General features: G+C 36.4%; 1 long non-coding RNA gene across 1 annotated transcript in view; it reads left to right on the forward strand.

Moving 5' to 3' along the window:
* Positions 1-7362: 7362 nt before the first annotated feature.
* Positions 7363-24478, forward strand: part of LOC138708597 (uncharacterized) — a 61827-nt gene continuing 44711 nt past the window's right edge. The window contains exons 1-2 of the long non-coding RNA XR_011334714.1: positions 7363-9676; positions 13959-14147. This is a non-coding gene — a long non-coding RNA (uncharacterized lncRNA). The remainder of the gene's footprint in view (positions 9677-13958; positions 14148-24478) is intronic.

Genomic DNA, 24478 nt, shown 5'->3' on the forward strand with positions numbered 1-24478 from the left:
CCTTGCGAAGAACTCCTGCGAGATCTCTTCTCTTTTCTTTCTCGTTCGAGTAAGAGCTCTTCCGCTCGTTCTGAAGATGGCAGGAGCAGTTGTGTTCGAACATCCTCGATGAAGAAGGTTTCCCGGGCAAGGTCGTAAGCTAGTCGTGATGGTGTATATATTGATATTTCAAGAGCTGTCTCTAGAAATCTGGCTTTAACTGCTTCCAAGTTTTCCAGAGCTTTTTTGGATGAATATGGCCAAATTAGATTTATGCTGTATTGAGAATCGGGGATATTTTTGCACTGAAAAGAGTCATTGCAGTATCCAGCGACAGTTTCTTTAGCTGTCTTACCTCGTAAGAAGCTTTCGTTGCTTTTGTTGCCCTTTCCTTTGCATGTATGTTGAAGCATGTTCCGCTTGTCTGGAAAGTTACCCCAAGTATTTGAAGGTGTTCACGAACTGCAATTTTTTCCCATTGAGTACAATAGATTCACTTCCTGCTATTTGCCCCCCTTTTCTGAACACCATCTGCATGGTCTTTGTTTCGTTGACTTCCAGGCTGTTGATGTGTGCCCATTCACTCAGGGTGTCCAGTGCCGCTTGTAGTTCGTTTTTATCTCTTGATCCTAGTATCATGTTGTCGGTGTAGGTACATGTACAGTGAGGCTGGCGTGTCTTGCAGTGCTTTGGCGATATCAGATGTATGTTGAACAGGAGAGGGCTGAGGGGGTCCCCTTGTAGAACACTGTTCATCTGAGTTATTTCTCTTGATGTTGTTATAGAATCACTTATATGAACTTTGTTTTCTGTCAGAATATTTCTGATTAGGATCATACTGGGTTCGTCATTTCCTGTGAATTTTCCTGTCGACAAAATCGAATGCCTTCTTGTAAGCTACGAACACAGCGTATAGTTTTCGTTTTGGTCTCCTTATGGCACTTGTTATGTCATCTATAAGGTCCCGATTGCGTGTAAAGTCGACCTGCCTTTGTGGAAGCCGAGTTGCTGGTCTGGAGTTTGATGGTCGATTTGTTCGGTCAGTCTTTCCGTTAGAATCTTTGTGAAGACCTTGAAGATGGTGTTCTCTAGGGCGATGCCACGATATGAGTCGACGCTATCAGTGGATCCTTTTCCCTTGTACAAGAACTTTATTTGCGAGATCTTCCACTGGTCGGGGATGTCTCCCACTTCTAGGTTGAAGATTTTTGACCATAGATTCGTCATTAACATGCTGGTGTCCTGTATGTGCTCATTGAATAATTTTTCAAGGCTGGCAGCCTTGCATTTCTTTAAGGCTGTTACCGTTTTTGTTACTTCCTCTTCTGAGATTCTATTATACTCTTTGCTCGACTTGTTTAAGGCTCTTGTTAAGGGTGGATTCGTCCAGTTTTGTTGAGGATGCTTTCAAAGTGCTCTTCCCATTTCTCCATTGGTATTGTATTCAGTATCTTTTCTTTTGTTTCAATGGGGTCCACCTTTGCCTTCCTCGGCTTCTTTTCTTCCTTCTCTTTCTAAGTATTTATTTTTTCTCGGCTTGATCATATTCTTGTATTCCTTTCGAACCTTGGAATATTCCTTCATATGTTCAGATGTTTGACTTGTCTTCATGGCGTGGAGAAGTTCTAGTACTCTCTTGCGCTTCTAGTAGCAGTCGTGGTCGAAACACATCTTCCCCTGTTTGATGTATGCTGGCACAATTACTTCTTTGATGACGTTTATTAATATTTCTACTGCCTCGTTTATGTTACCATCTTGTATTAGAGTTTCGGCTGTTTCCATCCTTTCGGTAGTAAGCTTTTGCGGGTCTATTTTTCTCGAGTTGGTGGTCTTTTGCTCGTCTTTCCTGTTGTATCCCCTGTCTTCATTGAAGGGGAATTCCGTGGTAATGGGTAAGTGTTTTCTGAGTGGGGTTGTTCCAGATTTCCACTTCCCTGTCTGCTTTCCATGACTGATGTTTCCTTGGTAGAAAACGAGGTCGATTGTGCTACATCTACTTGGTGCAAAGTAGATTTTCGTTTTTGCCTCGTTTATAAGTATCAAACCTTCTTCTTCTAGGCATTTCAAGATTTCTTTTGTTTTGAGTTTCGGTTGGTCAAGTCTGCAGTTTAAATCGCCCACTATCAGCGCAGGCTTGTCATGGCACATTTTTTGATATTGCAGTTAGTAATTTTGCTGTGATATCTGCTGAGTCTTCTTGGGGCCTGCAGTACATTCCTGCTATGTATAAACTCGTTGTCTCTAGGAAGATCAGGTTTTTTTGTGTATGCAACTTATGTGTGTATGTGTGTGGATCTTCCTGTTTCTTGTGTAGCCAAGGCATGTATACTATAGTAACCTGGTATTTCGGCAGGTTCTGTGGTGAAGGTTTCTGTGAGTATGTTTACGTCAGAGTGCTGCATTGGAGTTAAATTGCTCACTTGCGCTCGGTCGAATGTCGCACCCTCGAGTGAGATAAGATCGGTCGTGATACACTCGTAATAAATAGAAGCACAGTACAAGGTCATCTCACCGACATATCTTATCTTGTATGGAAGGCGACATAAGATATGCATATGTTTTGCTCACACGGTAAAAATAAGGCTTTATTTTCTGCGTTTATGATAAACGTTTAATGGAATGGTCTAATGGAACGTACCGAAACAGTAGCACAAAGTTATAAATAAAATAGTATGAAAAACTTTGATATACAGTTATTATTGCTAATTAGGAATTATTCACTATATGATTTACCACATATATAATATGATAGGTCCATACATAGTGTTCCGCCTATATACTGCGACAATGTAGAAACGTTTTACAAAATATTATTGATATAGCAGTAGATTAATAACAATATTACTACAGAGATAACATCACAGAAAATATAATAAAACGAATAATCATGCTGCACAACTGTTACAGACGCAAAGATTGATATACTAATTATTAGAGATTATTATTATTACTAGATTAGCACAGCCAGTATTAAGCTATGGTAGCGAAGCGTGGACTGTGAAGAATAAAGATGTCAGTAGAATAACAGCAAGTGAGATGAGGTTTATGAGAGCAACAGCTGGATATACTCGCTGGGATCATAAAAAAAATGAGGACCTAATGCAAGAACTTCAAATAGAACCCATTATGCAGTTCATCAGCAAATATCAACTTCAGTGGAAGGGTCATCTCGAACGAATGAATCGATGCAGAATTCCAAAAGCACTGCTTCATTACCATCCATATGGCAAAAGATCTCTAGGCCGTCCAAAGAAGAGATGGACTGAAAATTCTAGTTTGAGACCGTAACAGGCCACTTGGCCTAATACTTGTTAGGAAGATGATGATGATGATGATGATGATGATTATTACTAGAAAACTTGATACGGTTCTTGCATTATCGTGATTGTGTTCTCCGTTTATAATAATTACATTTACATCCAATAACATCTATCAGATGTGGCAAAAGTATAATCACTCCTGTGTAGAAAAAAAAACGTTTACCTACAACATTTATATTACATTTTAAAGCAAGTTTTGTAGTTGTACTATGGAGAGTTTAGTTAAACACTGCAAAGTTTTGAAATGATAACATCATAACATATATGATGTTTCTATACAGTTCATCACTGTAACAAGAACGAATGTCTAATGCTCGGCTTATACCGTTCGAGGATTTATCGCTCGCGACAATTTTACCCATCATGCATGTGCTCTACCTATCGGATTATGCTACCAAGTATGAACTACTTGGCGCTCGAGCAAAAACATTCGATGCAGACCTCTGGTTTATGTCGTGTGTCTCCAGCAGGTTATCCAGTGCTAAGTTCATTACCTACCTATGCTTTTTAACCCTTCCACATTTCATAAGAGCATAGTCCAGAAGTCCTTTCCTGTTGTTTCTGTGAGGGTCTGTCCGATCGTTTTCTTTCTTCTTCTTCTTCTTCTTCTTCTTCTTCTTCCGGTTTCATGACTGCTGATCCTGTCTTCCAGAAACCAAACGCCATCCTCCCTATCCATCCACTGCTCTGGAAATCACACTGCTCTACCGAAATCGAAATGGTTTCACCACGCAGAAGGATCGAATATAGTGTGTCTCTCTTCGAGGGGTACACCTATTTTGAATGCTTTACTGGTGCCTCTTGTCTCAAATACAAAATTACTATGGTTTTGGCTATAAGGCAGACCACCCATAGTGTTGAGGCAATGAAAACTGCAGTGTGGTGTATTTTACTTCACATATCTTCGAGTGATAAAAGTCCAAATCATGAATTATGCCCTAAAGGTGGTGACTCTTGGTGTAAATACCAAAAAGCCAAAGAATCTGGCCAACCTTTCAGTCACAGAAACAGTTTACCTTGTGCTATAGTAGAAGAAATCAAGTCAATATCCTGTGAAGTGCTGCCCCACCGAAAGATATATTGCTTAAAGACACATATATATATATATATATATATATATATATATATATATATACATACATATACAAGTAACTACCAAATATTTTCACTTGGTAAAAAAGAAAGAGAATTCAATATCCAATACAATGGCCAACACCTTCCTAGGACTTATGAATCCAAATATCTTGGAGTTATTTTCGACAGTAAGTTAACATGGAGCAACCATTTGAAATACATTTCTGAAAAAGCTCGTAAAGGATTCTCCCTTCTAAAAAGACTAGCAGGAAAGAAATGGGAATGCTCTAGGAATACTTTGAATACTACATACAAAATGTTTATACAGCCAGTGCTGACATACTGCGGAGAAATTTTAATTACTTCACCTTTCATAAACGAAATAGAATATGTTCAAAACCAAGCTCTCAGGCTCATTACTGGTGGAATCAAAACAACTCCCATAGATTCTATGAGATTCCTCACTAATATTAACAGCATCAAAATGACAATAGAAGAAAAAGCACTGATTCAATATGAAAAACTTATCAGATTACCAGGAAACAATTGGCATTCATACAGTCCTCTCTGTAGATTGAAAACTCAAAAAAGTTGTTGTTATCTAATGCCGGGCTCTGGCAACGAAGCCATTAGCATTCTTGCTCTCCAATATTTCTCTGTGGTGGATCCATCAGGTAGAACTTCACAGGTTATGAGATGATCTTCAGTCATTTCTTCTTCTTTGTTGCATAGAGGGCAATTTGGATTTGTGTAAATTCCTATTTTATTCAAGTGTTTGGCCAAATAATCGTGTTCTGTAAGCAGTCTGAATTTTGCTACTGCAGATTTACGTGGAATTTCTGGAATAATTTCTGGTTTTTTTATTAAAATGCTCCATTCTTTATCTTTGGCTTTGGTACATAGTGCTTGGTTTTGCTTGATTTTATATTTATTTTTAATTAGTCTTTTGATGGATGTAAAAGCTAGGCTTGTATTTGTATTCTGAATTAAATTGGATCCTTTTTTGGCAAGACAAAAGAATATATCCAAGAGATTGTGAACACTATGGATGTTCTGCCTTATAGCCGAAACCATAGTAATTTTGTATTTGAGACAAGAGGCACCAGTAAAGCAATCAAAGTAGGTGTACCCTCGAAGAGAGACACACTATATTCGATCCTTTTGCATGGTGAAAACTTAACTCAAAAAAGTTTCATATCCATTGTTCAAGAATTAAAACAGAAAATCAATATCCCGAATTTGAAAGAAAACTTACAAATTAAACCAAACCCTTTAACTCTATTAAATATAGAATATAATCTAAATTTAACAGAAGAAATACTGAAATCAGAAGTAAACACTGAAATATTGAAACAATTGTCTTTAGAGACAATTAATATTAGGTACCCTCCACAAAACTGGCTTCATTTATACACCGACGGATCCCTGATCTCTAGAGAACAAGGTGCCGGTGCAGGTGTTACGTGCTGTCTCTTCTCACTTTATAGATCTCTTGGATATGGAACAACAAGTTTTGATGGTGAAATCATTGCAATAAGTGAAAGTCTCAGGAATCTTCTCTGCCACATCAATAAATTTAAGAATGCAGTTATATTGTCAGACTCCAAAGCAGCTATTCTATCAATCGCCTCTAAACACATACCTTCATCTCAAACAGCAGAAATAACTAAAATGCTCTCCCAATTAATATCACTCAATAAACGAATTGTATTCCAATGGATACCATCCCATTGTGGAATCCTGGGAAACGAGAATGTGGATGCTTTAGCAAAGAAGGGCAGCACTGCTACTTACAGACCTGTTACTAAATCTATGTATTACTCTGTGAAAAGATTTATTAAATCTACATACTTAGACTTCAACAAACAAAATTTGATAACACAATCTCAAGGGAAAAAATGGAACTCTCTGCATCAAAATCCACAGTTAATTCCTGATTTACCACGAAAATCGTCTGTAGCTGCATTTAGATTGGCAACAGGCCATGATTGTTTGGCCAAACACCTGCATAGAATTGGAATATATCAGTCCCCTAACTGCCCATTGTGCAACTCAAACCAAGAAATGGATTCGGAACACCTCAAAATCTGTGCTTCAGTGGCTGGCCATGATAATATCTTTGAAAAATATTGGAGTGCAAGAGGTCAAATGACTTTATTGTCAAACGCCTGGCATTAGAAAACAACATATACAAGTCAATATTCAAAGATCTTACAAATACTGAGCTTTTGAAAAAATGCCTCTACGATCAGATACAGAATCCAAATGAGTGCGTCAACACTATCATATGGACACAACTACCAAAGAGACAGTGTTTGTTTCAATCAGTGCACTTCACTTTCGAGTGTATGATACTGTGATTACATTCAATGATGGCAACATGTGTAGTTGTAAAGTGTTACAGAGCTTGTTGAAAACCATCGGACTCTGTACAGTGAAAGCCATGTACAAGATGGACAAAGAAAGACTTGGAGCTGGTGATTAGTATGCAAGGGACGTTGAAATGAAGACTAGACAGCACAGAAGATCTGCATAAAGAAAACTAGTGGATGATCTGGAAGAGGAAGCTGACAATCCATCATATGGACCAGGAATGTATTGAGAAACTTCAGCGGCCATTTCTCATAAGTTGTGTTTTTTTTCTATAAATTGTACTTTTTTTCAGGTTGTACTGGTAAAAATTAGTTCAGATTTTGAGGGCTTATTAATCATGAACACGTCAGTAATTTAACACGAGCTTTTTGTGATTTTCAATTTTTTATATGAGTTATGGCTAAAAAATATGATGAAAAATGTTGTTGACAAGATGCCTGAAAAGAGAAAATAATTAATCAGTATACTACAGGGTGATTCGTTTTGGTGTGGTTAAAATGAAACAACCGTAAAACATTTACTACTGAACTTTATTTGTTGAAACTTTGTGCACACAACACTGAAAGATGGGAGATTCCTCAGAGCTTAACATGACCCCCATTGCGCACTCTGAACAACTCATAATGGTGATGTAATTCAGCCCATGTCCGTTGTAACATAAGAGGGTGATTTGTTGAAAAGCTTGAGAAATTTTTAACTCTCAGATCATCAATGTTCCTGGGTTTCTGTGAATAGACAATGTCTTTAACAAAACCCCCACATGAAGAAGTCAAGAGGGGTTAGATCTGGGGAGTTTGGAGACCAAGCCAAGGGATAGCTGGTTCTCTTATTGGGTTTCGCCTGCTATCTCTTGCATGTTTTTTTAACACAGAACCTCTTTTTACAAGTATTCAATGCAACAACATTATGGAATCATATTTAGGTACATTATGCACACCATACTCACGACGAAATTCCCTTTGACCTCTTTTAACACACTCAAATTTAGCATACCAAAGAACACATTGTGCCTCCTGTTGATTCTTAGTAGCCATTTTAATCATCTACGATTTTCATTTGTCCTTTCAGATTATGCATTGTTGATTGTCATATATGGAAATTCCCATCTTTTAATCATAATATAACCAGCAAGAAATTTTTCCTACCATCATAATAGCTTTATAATGATAAATTAATATTATTCATATCCAAATGGATCAGACTGTATATGACATAATTTGAAAAGCCCATGTTAAATTGCTCACAAGTGTCCCAAGAACAAGTCCACAAAATTTCATAGTTCTACTCCAAGCAAATCCTGAGAAAACATACACTTCAAATCAGTAATTTAACATTGGTAGGTAAATAGGGCGTGCCAGAGTGCCTTAAATCTAATTCAAATTCAAGTAACTGTTACGAAAATATTAATATATCTGTAATTTAACAGGAATATATTGTATGAATGAAAAATTGCTTCGAAATGTTTGTAATTTTTCAGTCACTTCACGAATTCACAATATCAGAGGTCTTACAGGTAGCCACGAACTGATGACAGGTTCCTCGAATAATGGCCAAATTGACATGAACTCATCTTTCTTTTTTGCTGCTCCTATTATCGAAGCGGTCTCAGTGTTGACAGAAATTTAAATATATTGAATCCCATAATTGCTTATATCTGACTTGGTCTGATTACTTGTTTGGGTCCCGTAGCTCATCATCGATTAAATTTGCCTTAATATCATCTCCATTTCACCATTTCATTTGACACTGAGTGTTCTCATTAAATAACAGACTTACAAGTTGCCAGAAAGGAAAAAAAAGTGCATACATTTTATCTTTCCACGTTCGAATGTGGAAAGCTGCATTGTGTGTACTGCATTGTCGACATTGCCTCCAAGAGCATTCAACTTGAAACATCTATGGATTAAACTAGACTCGCTACCAGGTTCAGAAGTACAAGAAAGCCTACTAAGTGACAAATTCCAGAATGTGTTTGGGAAAAAACAGTGGATATAAAAAAATGTGTGAAGTTACTCAAGTATTGGAGGGTGTGCCTGTAGGTGAAATTGATGGTGTACTGTATGTCTTTGTGACATTCCTCCCTTTAAATATTCATGTCTGACATCCTGTGTTGTGGAAAGATCGTTTTTACAGTATAAGTCGTTGTTCAGAGATAATCGGCATGCATTTGTGATGGAGAATTTGGAGATGACCTTTGTTGTCCACTGCAATTCTCGGCCAGCTACTAGCAACTGATGCTCAAGTGTGATTGGTGAGTACCTAGTAACAATTTTTTCAAGCTAAGTGAGATATTTTTGTCATATTAAAAGAAATATATTTTTTTAGCAAATGTTTTCGTATTTTTTTGCACATAAGAAATAAATATATTAAAAATGTTTAGCAGATAAAAATGTGCTCCCTACTTATCACTAGCTGTGTTAAGAAATTTTAGGCAGTTTTTACAAGTCTTTCAGAACTTTCAAAACAATTCCAGGAATCTACATGTAATTCACTGATTCGATTATCGAAGTTTCTTGCAGTATGGTAGGTTTATAGAGAAATCTACCTGCGACAGAGAAAATTTTCAAAAAAAGTGAATCCTAAATGTTTCATAGAATCCACTCATTCAGGAATAACACTAATTTAATTGCATCGATCTACATCATGGGATGCCCACTTTATTTTTGTTCTAAAGTGAGCCAATTTACTGCATTGTAGTCCTTAAAACTTCATCATTGTCGATTAAAATTTTAACACCACATTTCTGAATTTTTTCTAAAAATAAAGGAGCCCATGCAGTGGGAAGGCATCAATGCCGAGAATGACATGCAGCCCATGGAGTGGGATCTTTTAACTAACCCAGTCAAACATCTGGCTACATCAGGATACCAGATAATGAAGTGGATACCCAATGGAATTAATGATGGTGGACTAAACGTTTCGCCAACAAGGTAAGACATTGCAGCTTTCATCTTCTTTATTAGGTTAAATAATGATTGAATTAGCATGGACTAATACTCCAGCAATATTCCAGGTCTGCAATCCAGTAGCAGGAAACTAAGGGATTAAGATTATTTACCTCTAGAAATATAAGGCTTTTGCTTTGAGAAATATTCATGGTTAAATTATTATTGCATTTTCATAATATCTTGATTGGGCAATTCTCCTTAATCCTTGAAATTAGTTTGTAGAGATTTTTTGATAGCTTGCATGTTTGAATGTGTGGAAATATGTAGCTTTTAATGACGACAAAATAGTATGTTCTTCCATATAGAGTTTTGTGTCTTTTGGGGTTTAGGCAACACCAGCTGTTACAAACCACGTACAAAAGTATCAACTACAGATCTACGAATATGTACAGATACGGAAAAAAATTTGGAGCTCCCTTATTGTATGTTTCGCTTACAACACATTGCGCATGTGCAGTAAACAAGAGCCCCTGTATATATGCTACTTGTAGACAGTCGTGCGAAATTGTTGCCTACATACAGGTAGATTCCCATCAAGACTCGCTCCATGAAAGAATTTCGATAAGAGTAAGTACTCGGTGCATATGAGAATGCATAACATTTCTTTTTTTATTATGATTTTGTTGATATGAGCTGTTTGCTCTTTGTAGTGCATGTTCGTGTAACTTTAATGGATCAGTCCTGGAAATGAAAACTGCTGTAAATTTAACTACGCCTTTTCTTGTGTGTACAACAAATACAAAAAGGCGAGAGTAAGATTTTTCCAACATTCTGTTAAATAGCGTAAGATACACAAATTTACAATATTAATAATAATGAATACTAACACTGGGCAATTCTGCAAACCATAGTCTGTGGAAAATGTTGTGTGAGCAGTAGTTGTATGCTGTGCTGACCATCATGCAGACTTGCAATATGTAGGCCTACCTGTCTTTAGTATCAGTCCAAAGATAAGTGCATAGCGCATAAAATCTTCACACACAATTTTTCGTTCAAGTCAAATGTGAACTCTGGTAGACATGTTTTCACTCAGAGACACCAAGACTCAAGGGGCTTTAGTAGCACAATCAAAATTACCTCATGCATACCTGTATGCCCTTCACTCCACAAAAATATAAAGATTGAAGTTAAAACTTTTTTTTTTTTTTTTCAGAATTCTATCAATCATATAATTATTACTTTTATAAATTTGATTCAGTTCACGATTTTTCCTTTGTATTTGTTTTACAACTTCTCTTATCACTGCATAAATTAATAATATTGAAGTGTTAGTTTGTTTAATCTTCATAGAAGTTTAACTTCATCTTGTTCCTGTTTTGCATCTAGGTATTGCACAAACTAAAAATTAATTATTAGTATTTGTGAATTTAAAAATGGTGTCGTTCTAATAATCTTATTATTAATGTAGACAGAACTTCATGTTTATTTCTTAGTAATAATGTTAATTTTACATATCTATATTTCAATGACATAACTTTAATTTTAAATCATCCTGGAAGACCAACTTTCTTGGTGTCATGTTCGATAAGTATCTTAGTTATCTTTTCACATTGATAACCTTTGTAATGCTTTAGACTCAATAAGGGGGGCAAAGACTAATTGGGATTTCCCAGTCTCTGATTGGATCAAAAACCCTGATGGAACTGATATTTAACCCTTGTGGTAAATTTCGGTGAAGTCCGGAGGGCCTAATTAGTCAAATCCACTCTCCTCACCTCCACGCTGGGGCCCCCTGGGATCTTTCAAGATGCGAAAGAGAGAGTGGTGTGCGGATAGCAATGGGAAGCTACCGCATCTATATATCCCATTAATAATTTTCAATTTCATATCATGAGTTCGTCCCTGGTAAAAAATTCCGGACGTAAACTATCCCCCCAATTGGATGTCCGGGTGAGGGATACTGGGGAAGGGCACATCATGAGGCAATACAATGAAGAGAAGAAAAGAAGATTGAAGAGTACAGCGCGGGATGTGAAGACTCCACAGTTACCAGGTAAGTTAGAAAACATGAAGGAAGCAATGAGAAGAAACAGAGTGGATGTGATGGGAATGTTAGAAGTGAGGTGGGAAAAAGTGATGAGTTGATGAGTGATGAATAGGGCTCATCAACTTCCGAGCCCTATTCATCATATTTTTTCTTATACATCAGAGATAATGCAGGATACAATATAAACTCTTTACACTTCAATGTGAACCAATACAATCTACTTTTATTTTACATTTATTTGCATTATTTGGTCTTTTACTGTTTTAAGGAAATGTTCTACTTTTTGTTGCATTATTGCCCTATTCTTTTGAACGGACCTTTTTTACGGTGTAATCATAGTCTACATTCCAGAACCTACTGCAGATTGCGTCATGCAGGAATTTGCCTTATGGTTGCAACAACCTTAACTTCTGACCACGTATGTGATGTGATTGTCCCCCATTCAATGCAACAGAACAAAAACTGCAGCCGCAGTGCTCATAGTTAGCATATTGTATTGCACAAGTAAAGACAGTATTGATAGAGAAAGTGCTGCTTCTATAGCAGTTTCTCAAGGTTTGCTGGCTGATCCTCAAATTAAGGGATGTCAATGTTTAAGTTTTCTCCGCAGTTTTCTCTCAACCCATATAGAGCAAATGTTGTGTCTTTATCGCGCTTGTTCTTGCACTTATTTATTTTATTCAGATGCTAGATAATAATAGCATTTGATAAAGAGTCGTAAATTAACGCATGAGAAAAGATTACTAGCACACGAGTTCAAAAAAGTGAAAAATTACTTCATTATTATTGATTTACTGCATTTGTTAAAAGATTTCAGTATTCTATTAGTATATAAAATGGACAGTTTCTAATAACATTGTAGGAGGAAGATGACTGTTTGTACAACAAAGATGCACTTATAATACATCACATAAGTATTTTGGCATTATATTTAATGTGTTTGAAATTTGTTCCAATAAACATAACAAGCGTCTTTCGAATACTTCCTACAATAAAGCATTATATTTAAGTAAACATACAAACGTGGCCAACATGCTGTCAGTGTTAACACTAAACATCATTACACCATAATAATAATTATAATTTACGTACTTCAGAAGAATGCTCTCCAATTGAGACCACATTTCTAATTTCATGTGTGCACTTACCAACTCTGTGATGCAATGAATATCATTTTGATTATTTACACACAATTGCACTGATAAATTTTCATATATTTTAATACATCAATATATTTGTGACACACCCTCAAAATTAACCAACAAAAAGTACAGAAACACTGGATTGAGATTAATGATCCACCTGCTATCTTTTTTAAAGTATCTATGTTACATATTTCATCAAACGAATTAATTTTGTCCATTTGCAACCACTTAATTTGTTGCTGCTCAAATCTCTGAATGTACTTGTTAGCAGGGTCCATTCTTGTTGAGGAATAAGATTATCTAATTGTTCCCGTAAACCTGGAAATAGTTATAAGAGACATCTGTTTTAGGACTATTCTTGCACATTTCCTTCTCTGTCTCTAGAAACATGTACTAGATACAAATCGTTTACTTCAAAGTGTTTAATACACACAACTGAATGCTTTGTTGGCGTGAAAATATTTCATAGTATACGAGTAGCTTCCAGCCACATAACTTATCTTTTCAGTTGAAAATTTGAGAACTGTAATGTAACACACTCACTTAAAGCACTCTAGTAATTTTTGGTACACACAGAAACATAACATTTAGAAGCCATCTGTACATAAAAGAATATGGATGATTTAATTTCATTTTTAATAAAAGTCTAAACTTCTTCAGTTCAGTTCTCTGAATATATTTTTCTTAGAGGTTATGCCTATATTAGAAGTAGCCATTACTACGTGCTTCATCTTTTGATTCCTTTTCAGATTTTACTTTTATGATTCACTTATTGTTAATAGTTTAATTTGGTGACGTACATGTTGTCATGCTACTGTCCATCCAAGTGGTTGTGTCACACAGTCGTCAAAACTCAATCATATGACAGTTACTTACTTAATGGGGCCCTTTTCTTTAAATGATTTTAAACAGTTGTATAATATTACGTAAACTTCCAATTCCGTATAGCAAATATTTGCAGAGAAGAACTTAACAGCTCAGCCACTAGCCCTTACAGAGAGGACAGGAGAAACGAGTGGGACAAACTGGGATAAGACATAACCATTCAGCTGGACAGTACCTATTTATTCTCTTCATAGTTAACAATCAGTGTATTACGAAGATTTCAGTTCAGAATTACACTGCCTTTTAGCTCGACGTGATACAACTGGCAAGCTGGCAAAGCTGATAATGCTAGACGCTGCCACCCAACCGTCGAGCAGCGACCACTTCGAGGAATCCAGCAGACGGTACGCCGAGTGGGAGGAGGAAGTCAGGCTGGAGGAGCTGCAGCATCTGCAGAGAGTGGCGATTCGTCTTTTCGACTTCTCTATGTACTCAGGTACAGTAACTGTTTACATCCTGAAGTAGATGCTCTTTCAGCTATGCACAAGCAGAATCCTAGAGTAGTGCAATCAACTAGTCGGCCACTATTGTTATTCCAGTTCAACATGCTTGGGATAGGAACATTTAAAGTAAAACTCAATTGAGGCCATGGCCCTTAAAATTAAAAATATTTGATTCTGATTTAGGCTACATTCATTTCCTTTACAAATGTGTACGGCAAATAGCAAGCGCTGTAATAAAAATGGCTGATTTGTCGGCATTTCCAGCGCAAAGGATTGCGGTACTCTGGATATCCACATACTCTGTGGAACAAGTTCAGGAGACTTGGATTCTTACTGGTAGGGAATAGGGCATTTATCCAGTGGATTCACTTGTTAAATTTGCCTTAGTTCATAGAACCTGTTCTTAAATGTTTGTAGTTAAAACAAATTAGGTTCTTGACATAAAAGGAAGAATATTAATTTAACATTTTAACACAAATTATCTAGTTTTTTAATTTTACATTAAATATAATCATATCATATTATTAAATTATTGTTTCTTATCCAAGTGTGCAGGCAGTCAAAACAGAAATACAAAATCAACGGCCCAGCTTGAAAGGGAAACAACTCAAGATTTAAAGTTTAAAGAAACCTGCATTTTGAAGCTTTATGTTGCTGCGAAGAATCAAAAGATCGTTTAACTTAATCCAAATTCAACTAATCATGTTTTATGTATGGTTGAAGCTTTAAACTTCATTTTTCTCAAAACTTTAAATTTTGAGTTGTTTCTCTTTAGAACTGACCTGTCGATATTACTATGTTTGCAGGCTTGAGACTGATCTGCAATTACTTTGGCAGTCGTCTATCAATATCCCTTTCTCTTTGAGTGCTAATATCGCATACACAATTATGAACCATAATTCATTATTCAAAAACATAATTTAAATGAATAAATAGATTTTCAACTACAAAATACATTATTAAACACATTAATAAGATAGGGTAAAGGTTGGTAATATCGTGATATGAGTAATATCGTGATAGTTGGTATGAGAATTTATTACAATTTTACTTATCGAGACAAAAATCTGTTTTTTTGTGACAATGTATTAAGGACAAGTTCATGGACAAGTTGCTGCATAAAATCGGTCCTTCTCTCGCTCTGTAAAACCATGATAAGCTATCAAACACATTATCACGATATTACTCTTATCACAATATTAACAAGATTTACCCTACTTCGTTTTCCTCTCTCCTACAATTTGTTATTCCATTTGAATGAAATATATTATTTCCTTCTTTTGAAGTATTGACAATTCATAGGGAATGGAATATTTCTCGAATTTTGGAAAAAAAATATTTCTCAACATCTAATTGCAGTAAATATACATTCTTCAATTCATTTATGCCTGATTTGAATTCGTGAAACATCGCGAAACCCGTATCAAGTCGGGAATGCGATTTTTTAAGCAATTAGCGAATTATGTGCGCGAATTTTCGATTTTTAATTTTTTTTTTACTACAATCGATAATCGATAGCTGTCGCACAGATAAGGTCGATATTTATGGTCGCTAGTATTGCACATTCGATACTGAATCTGTTTTAGTCAACGGTCAACGAGCTAGAAGGTTTTAATTCAAATACCTGGTTTAAACACACTCCTGACATCATATCTGATATATGTAGCGATGTGCGAGAATCGTATTGTAAGCATGGTAAGCATTGTGAGCCTGCTGAATGCATCCTTAGTTCATATTATTTTGGAGCGTGTTGAGTGTGTTTGTTTTATTTGTTTATAGTGTCACACAATGCATATAGAGTGTTAGTTGGGAGGCCAGAGGGAAAAAGACCTTTGGGAAGGCCGAGACGTAGATGGGAGGATAATATTAAAATGGATTTGAGGGATGTGGGATATGATGATAGAGACTGGATTAATCTTGCTCAGGATAGGGACCAATGGCGGGCTTATGTGAGGGCGGCAATGAACCTCCGGGTTCCTTAAAAGCCAATAAGTAAGTAAAAGTAAGTAAGTAAGTATAGTGTCACACAAAGGCGAAATAACATTATTGTGTTCCCATGCAAGTGAGGCTACAAGAATGCTTAATAATAAAATAGCTCCAATAGAGCTTTCCAGTATATAAGGCATGGGTTTTATTGCACAGACAAAAGTACAGTCATGTGTAAATTTTGTAATTGTGAGGTCTCGTGGGAAAGAAGAGATACTGTTGAGAAAGATTTGAAGTCGGTAAAACATGCATCGGCAATTAATTTTCGCAAGGAAGACGAACAATCTCTTGTGCTGACTTCTATTGCCACTTGTTTTTGCAGTGTGCAAAACAAAAAGAAAACTTGCGAATATCTGGGAAAAAGTGTTGTAAAGATTTTATAAAAACGAAAATACCAATTTCCAAGCTCGAAAACAACAATGTGAAAATACTGAAAAATTCAATTGAAAGCACCGATTTTCCCCATTTGAAAATCCCACATTTTGCACTTTGAACTCAACAAAAAATTCCAGTCTCTAACGATTCAGAATGCTTTATGGTTGCTGGGTCGTTAGTAGTCAATATCATTTAAGCTGTGCTCATGTTTGAATCTAAATCCACACAGCAATCAAGTCTTCAAAAGGCTTGTTTTTTAAGATCCAATGCATGCGAGGTGAGAGATCACACTATACGAGCAATAGTGAGTGGTTTGTAAAGCTAAGAGGTGCGCGGTCAGAAGTGCATTCCACCTTGATTGTCTCAAATTCGGCAATCCTGAGTATGAGGCTTTTACATGAGGTGGGTCCTTCATCTTTCCATGCAAGAAATATTTATCATCAGAAAGATTGTCAAGGGGTGACAGTACAAAAGTTCATGTCAGTTCACATCATGTTTCAACCAAGCTATCACTGGTGAGAGAACAGCAGGATGGAGTCTGCAATAGATCGCCTACCAAGAAAATTTTATCTTCTGAGAGAACACTAAGTCTGCCAGAGTCTACATGATACCGAATCTCTTACAGTCCAACTAGAAACAGTAAGATTAAACATGCAAAATACATTCGATACCCTCAGTCAAGTACTTAGTTATGTCAATATTCTAGAATCTGACATAAGAGATCTAAAAGAGAACTCTTCACTTAAAAATTACATGTGTTTGCTAGTAGCTAACAGAAATTCCTCCAGTGTCTTGACATGGTAGTGTGGCCCAAAAAACCGAACTTTCAAAAATTCAAATTCCCACAAGGCTAATATTATGCATTAATGTGTAAAACAAGCACAAAAAATTTCATTAAAATATTACCATTTACAAGTCACTCCAGAGCTGAGAAGTTTATAATGTGTAACATAGTGAAAGAAAAAAATCAGAGCAGCTTTTGAAGGAGTAGAAAACTCTTATCGGTGTTTGGATAAAAGTTATAGAAGAAACTGTTTCTATTCATCTTCGTCAATGTCTCATTTTACTTTTGGAACAGGTTGATAGTGCGTTCTGTCGTGTCATTTACTACTTTCGTCTAAGAGGAGCAATCACGAAGCTCCTTGAAAACCACTCTGTAGGAAGTCTGTGCAGGAAAGATAGAGATTTGTCTCTTCCAATTTCAGTCTTCAAATAAATAACTGGTTCTTAATGTTACAAGGATTCTCCAATTTCAGGTTTTACAATTTAGCCATGGTCTGTAGTCATTGAGGAGTATCAGGTTTCTGTGGAGGCTGCAAGTTTGTTACTATATTTTCCTTTTTTGCTGGTTAAACAAATTGAGTCCGCAACAGACCACATTATCTAAAGCCTGTTTAGTAAATGATGATGATTGTGATGATTTTTCTTTTTCTCTGTGGTCACTTGGCCATCAAAAAAGCAACTAGATGCTCAGAGAGAAACCAAAGATGTTGGCAAAATGCCATAATAGCCTATAATTGTGCTTTCTTATCTACAGTTTGGTTGGGATATTTCTTATGGAGAGTAAGAAGCTTGATATCATTATATGGACTTTGAATACCAACAAATACTCTCTAACATTAATACTGGAAAGCTTTCCTGTTTAGCATTGCAAGCAGCAGCGAAAAGTAACAGTGCTGCCATCTGGCGGCTTGAAACGTTCGCACACTCCATGCGTTGTGCTGGATTATGTGAGGAAAAGAGGAGAGGTGTGCAATAAGAAGCTGCAAAGCAATAAATAGTATACTTTAGAGTCACTTTGTTCATAACATTTTTAATTAATAACAAATTACAAAGTTATTAGAATAGAAATGAATTGATAAATTCTCATATTTTCAAATTTGATGAAATTTAGTTGTGCATGACTTTAGCAGCTTTCATACATCGCTTGTTTTGTTTTTTAGCTGTATGGTTGTCCATTTTATTTTTGATGTAACAATTTATTAACACATTGAAATATTTACCAATGAAGACATTGGCAGAGTCACTGCAAATGGACATGTTAACAGGGAGCACTACCATTTTAACTAGTTCTTTTTTTACACCAATTCTAGTTTTATAAATAACATGATCAATTTCTTTGAAAACATCAGAACACAATTGGCTGAGCATTAGAGAAACATCATTAGGAAAAACAATTTTTGAGTCTTTACAGTATTTTTTATTTGCGATGTGCGTTGTTACGTCATTGTTGGGGTTTTCTTTACAAGATAAATTTCTTCGACAAATTTCGTGATTTATTCTGCTACACACCCAACCTGCAACATAAGCCCTTGCATTTTCTTGCAACATGGTTTCTTTATTTGTATGCTGTACATTTTTGTCATCAACAGTTACATCCAAATCAGAGACATCTGTAATGCCTGGACTGCAAAAATTCAATTTAGCAGCCTCGATATCTCCTTCCTTGAGTAAGAAAGAACAAACGTCAGCTTCACAGTTGCTTGTTTCAGGAGGACTTAGGAATTGATTCGTCATGGTTGCCCGAATTGTAGCTCTAAACTTCGAGCAGTCTGGAGTTACGTTGTTTCCACCTTTAGATCGAATAATAGAAAAGAGATTTTCTCTGCAGTCTTGTGTTAATCTTCTTGTTATTAAAAATTTAAATCCATAATTATAATGCAATTCTTTCCATAGCAGTTTTAAAGATTGTAAATTTTCTAGCCAGCCATTTATACATTTTGGGTTCATTTTCCTATTGTTTATTACCTGAATATTTCTAAATGTTTTTTTCTATTTCATTAAAAAAATTCCAATGTGTGGAATTTTCACTTAGTGGCCTATTTAAGGCTTTACTAGTTTGGAAACTCGAAGAGTTAAAACAATCAAAAGCTTTATCCATAAACAGGATGAAGTCTGCAGTAGGTTGAGTCTCCTCTGGTAACTGTTTGAATTTTATGAGAGTTGCCATAGCTTTTCCTACAGAATGACTTAATAACTGTGTAGCAAGGCACACTCGCATCGGTGTGAATGGTGGTAGATTCAAATGATTAAGTTTTTACTTTAGGACAAAGTCGGGGATTCATATCTTTATCTATAAAATAAAGTTTTTCTAGGTATTCCCACTTAATTAATTTATCAAATAGCTTAAAATTATAATGTTTTAAATTATTCCTTACGCTCTTAATCAAATGTGGTGTATCATGAAACAAATACATTTTTTCACTATTGTGTTCAAAATAAGGCTGTACTTCATTACATCCAAGCAGTCTTCTCAATTTAGTGTTGTTTGATCCTTGGTCAGAAACAATCGCTTTAGGGATAAATCCCATATCTTTTATTTTATTTATTACATCAAGCAGATGTGATTTTAAAATCTCTGCAGGCATGGCATCTTTCGATAGAAAATAACCAATGGTTTGCTTAAAATTTTTACACATTCCTCGAATCATAAAAACCATTGCTTGGTTTGCAAGTGGTACCTCTGAATCTTTTACGTTAGTTGGAGATTGTTGGTTAGGGCTGTGTATACCCAATTCAATGAATCCCTCAAAAATGTCCACTTTAGCATTGTACGTTATATTTTCCTTCAAATACATTTCATCTACAACGATTGTTACTACCTTATCATTTAGTGGCAGTATTCCAGGCTTTACTTTTAATAATTGATATGATGAGATTTGCCTAAAGATGTCCCCACCCTGAGATCTGGTTGGGGGACAGTTTTAACTCCAGAATATTTATCTTTAGGACTCATACTCATATATGTTGTGGCTTTCATGTAACTGTTTTCTTAACGGGCACCAGTTTTTACAATGTGGCAGTTACATCACCTGACGTAAACCCCCATTATGCAAGGGGGACTGCACCTGTCGTTGGTTAACGGGTCCTTCGGACCTAGCCAGGAGGACTAAATAGATGTTATTTAGATCCACCGACCTTTCCCTCATGTGCCGCTGAGGGACGCTGTTGTGCTGTGATAGGCCAGCACATATGTAAGTGGCATTTCCTCCATTTTAGATGAAACAGTTATACCGCTGTGACTTGGTCCCCAGATCCTCATCTGTTAAAAGCAGGGTGTACCACGGGCAGGTTGAGGTTGGGAATTGGGTAGGAGATGGATCAACCACAGAAAACCTTACTGGAGCTGGAGTTACATGTACACATTTTTCCTTTTATCATTCTGTTGGCAGAGACACAACAAATTATGATGGTGAAATAGAGGCTATACACATTGCTCTCCACCAATTATTAAATCTTCCCTTAAATAAATATAACAAGACAGTAATTCTTTCAGATTCTAAAGCTGCAATTCAGGGAATATGTTCAAATGCTACAAAGAAGTCAACAAAAATAAGAGAATGCTACAAAATGTTAACACAACTCCAAAAAGTTAATAAGATTGTCCATTTCCAATGGATTCCAGCACACTGTGGAGTCATGGGGAATGAAACAGCAGACACACTTGCCAAGAAAGGCACAACAATAAAACAAAAGTCTAAATTTAATTTCTCATATTCCTCAATAAAACTCTTGATCACTACAAAATTTTCTCATTCATACCTACAAGAAATAGAATCAAATGCTAAAGACAAAAAAATGGATTACACTACTTTCCAACCAAGATATAGTCCCCCAGAGACCAAGGAAAACAGCAGTTGCAGCCTTCAGACTATTGACAAATCATGACTGTCTAGCAAGTCATCTCTACAGAATAGGTATCTCAGCTTCACCCATATGTGTCCTGTGTAACGATCCAGCAGAAATGAATGAAGACCACTTGCAGACCTGTGAAGCATTAAGATCAGAAGAAACTACAGTTCAAAAGTATTGGAAAGCACGATTGCTAATGGCTTCATTGCCAAATGCAAGGCACTAGACAACAACAACAACTTTTAATAATTGTAAAATGGTGGGATTTATACCGGGGCCTATACCAAATCCATGAAGCCAATTTCGGAGAGATCTGACTGTTGGCAAACACAATTTTCTCCTTAAAAATCTGTAGCCCTGAGGTGAGCAATAATGGAGTGCCAATGCAAAACTTTTATCGTAACTGGAATACCGCCTTCCCATTTTTTTCTTTCTTTTTAAGCGCACTTGCGACATAATGAATTCATCATTAGAAACAATTTTGATTAAATCAGTATTTGAACTGGTTGTCTACAGAGCTCTCACTACCGCCCGAAAAGATGAAATAATTTTTTTGTGTTTAGATACCAACTTTTAAGCTACAATCAATTTTTTAGAAAGTGTCTTTATCTGAAGATCTTGAGCCATCTTTGACCTTTTAGGATTTCTTGCATCTTAAAAAATAAACAGGGACTTAATTTAGTGAAATATTAATAATGTCTTGAAAGTCTAGGGCTAGGTAAATAATATTTTACGAATAACTAACTGAATCAGTTTTTATGAGAAAACATGAGTTCACACACTTTCTTCACAAAATCAATAATTCGTATTTTTATGTTACGTATCACAATATGCATCTATTTAGTTTGAAAAAGTCATGACTTTCAGTATTTTATATGGAGAAACTATAAAGAAATTGTGTTTGGTATGATGGAAGTAAAGTAGTTTTATGCAGTTTAATAACTGATTCACTTAGCACAGAGAACATGTTATTGCTAATGTACTATCTGATTATGAGGTACCTGGTAGAGGACTATCGTCGTTTCTGTCTGGAATCGGAGAACCTGTCGCCTCCTCGATGGAAGGTCTAATGCGTTTCTTTGGGGACCTTCGCGGTTCTTTCATCATACTTTGACCCATATTTTCGGAAGAAGGAGCTGTTAAATTCAGTGAAGGAATAGCTGTTCTCTTCATTCTGTTATTAAAAAAAATATATTAAAAATTAACAGGTCTATGACTCATTTGAAACTTCGGTACTTTTCCAATTACACCTTATTTTTACTTACTCCTGACTTTTCAAATTAGGATTATTGAAGTCCGATAATCTAAAGTGATCTGAACATATTCTGTGATTTTTGTACAGATACTCTGTTCCTCTAGTTTTAAACGTTTCGTCTAGGTCCTGTCTTTTACATTTATTTACCCATATGGCACATCAATAAGACAAAAACAAATAACAGTAATAATAATAATAATAATAATAATATGATGATGATGGTGAGGACACGAGACCTGTCATGTCAATCGTGCGAGTGGGGAAAGAATGAGCTAACAGAAAGAGAGTTTGTTTCATGATTAAAATTATACGAATCTACTGACACGAAAGTTCATCTCAGACTAATTATCTTCCTTCTCCATACCCATTGGTGATAGCCACAACACATGATAAGGTCACAAAACAAGTTATCTACTGACTCTACTGTAATAATAATAATAATAATAATAATAATAATAATAATAATAATAATCATCATCCTGTGGCAGAAAAGTAATAGACTATTCGTATTTACATGACTACTCACTCACCTACTCACTTCGGAAATCTGAAGAACGATCTAGCATCTTTTTGCCAAGCGTAGTTTTTACAGAAGAACACAGAACAAACAATTCCACTTTTCCCTGACATTTTGTGGAACAGCCATGAGAATAATCCTTACGACTTACACCACGTGTTGAAGTACAAAACTCTTGTTAGATGCAGTTTACCACGCTATGTGTCACGTTATCCTCACTGTCAACATTCCCTGCCGCTAGATAGCACTGATGAGTCATTCGCCTTTCTTTTTTTTTTTTTAGTTGATTATTTAACGACGCTGTATCAACTACGAGGTTATTTAGTGTCGATGAGATTGGTGATAGCGAGATAGTATTTGGCGAGATGGGGCCGAGGATTCGCCATAGATTACCTGGCATTCACCTTACGGTTGGGAAAAACCTCGGAAAAACCCAACCAGGTAATCAGCCCAAGCGGGGATCGAACCCGCGCCCGAGCACAACTTCAGACCGGCAGGCAAGCGCCTTAACTGACTGAGCCACGCCGGTGGCTTCGCCTCTCTTATCGTGAACTTTCCAGTATTAATGTTAGAGAGTATTTGATACCAATAGATGGTTTGTTCCACTCTCTAATGTTGTCTAGTGTCTCAGCAATGCCTCCAGCTACAAATACTGCTGCACAATCTGGAAGACTGACTCTATCCAAGGCACTGACTACTTTAGGTGACTGGAATATGTTTTTAGGGACACTAGGTGGTGAGGAGGGAACATCTGAAGCAGGTAATAATGTTGAAAATCAAGATAATGGTTCAGACAGTCGATATGCATTCTCACTATCAGATGCACTAGGTGATTAACATGATGAAGAGGGTCGGTTGCTCTACCTTTCATGGATATAAATTCACTTCTTCATGTCCACCGAGTTAGCGCTGTGGTAATGCGTCTGCCTTCAGACTAGCCGGCTCAGGTTCGATTCTCGGCAGGGTCAGAAATTTTCATGTAAGATTTCTACCTTGGGACTAGGAGAGATGGTGGTGCACAACTTTTACTCACTAAATTGTGCACCAGTATGCCTGAATTAAATCCCAAATCTCTCCACAGTGCATATGAAAAGAAGGCATATGTCACTGTTGATAGTGATTCATCCATCGGATGGGGACATTAAGCCTGGTGGTCCCCTGGGTGCTATTCAACAGAAGTAGGCTACGTGCCGGCACCGGGTTTCCCCCTTTCTTTCTTCCTCACCTTTGTCATCGTCCTCATCATTTCCTACACTACACTTACACATATACTCACCCTAATACACGACATAACTCTTAACAGATACACATTATGCATAACGTGGCCTGCCGAAGTGGTGTGCAACTTGAAAATGGGTCACAGTCCTGTCATCTATCCGCGGTATGCAGAATCACGCAAGTGAAGTGGGTAGGCATTAGACACACACAGATTTCACTTCTTCGTACCGAGCTCTCTTCATTCATTCTTGGTTTCTTTTGCAGCTGTTTGAGATCACTACCTTCCATGCTACTTCAAAATACTTTTCTCTTTGCTTTTCAAGAAATATTTGGTCCTCCTC

Source organism: Periplaneta americana, chromosome 11 (assembly GCF_040183065.1).
Source record: "Periplaneta americana isolate PAMFEO1 chromosome 11, P.americana_PAMFEO1_priV1, whole genome shotgun sequence".
Lineage (NCBI taxonomy): Eukaryota > Metazoa > Arthropoda > Insecta > Blattodea > Blattidae > Periplaneta > Periplaneta americana.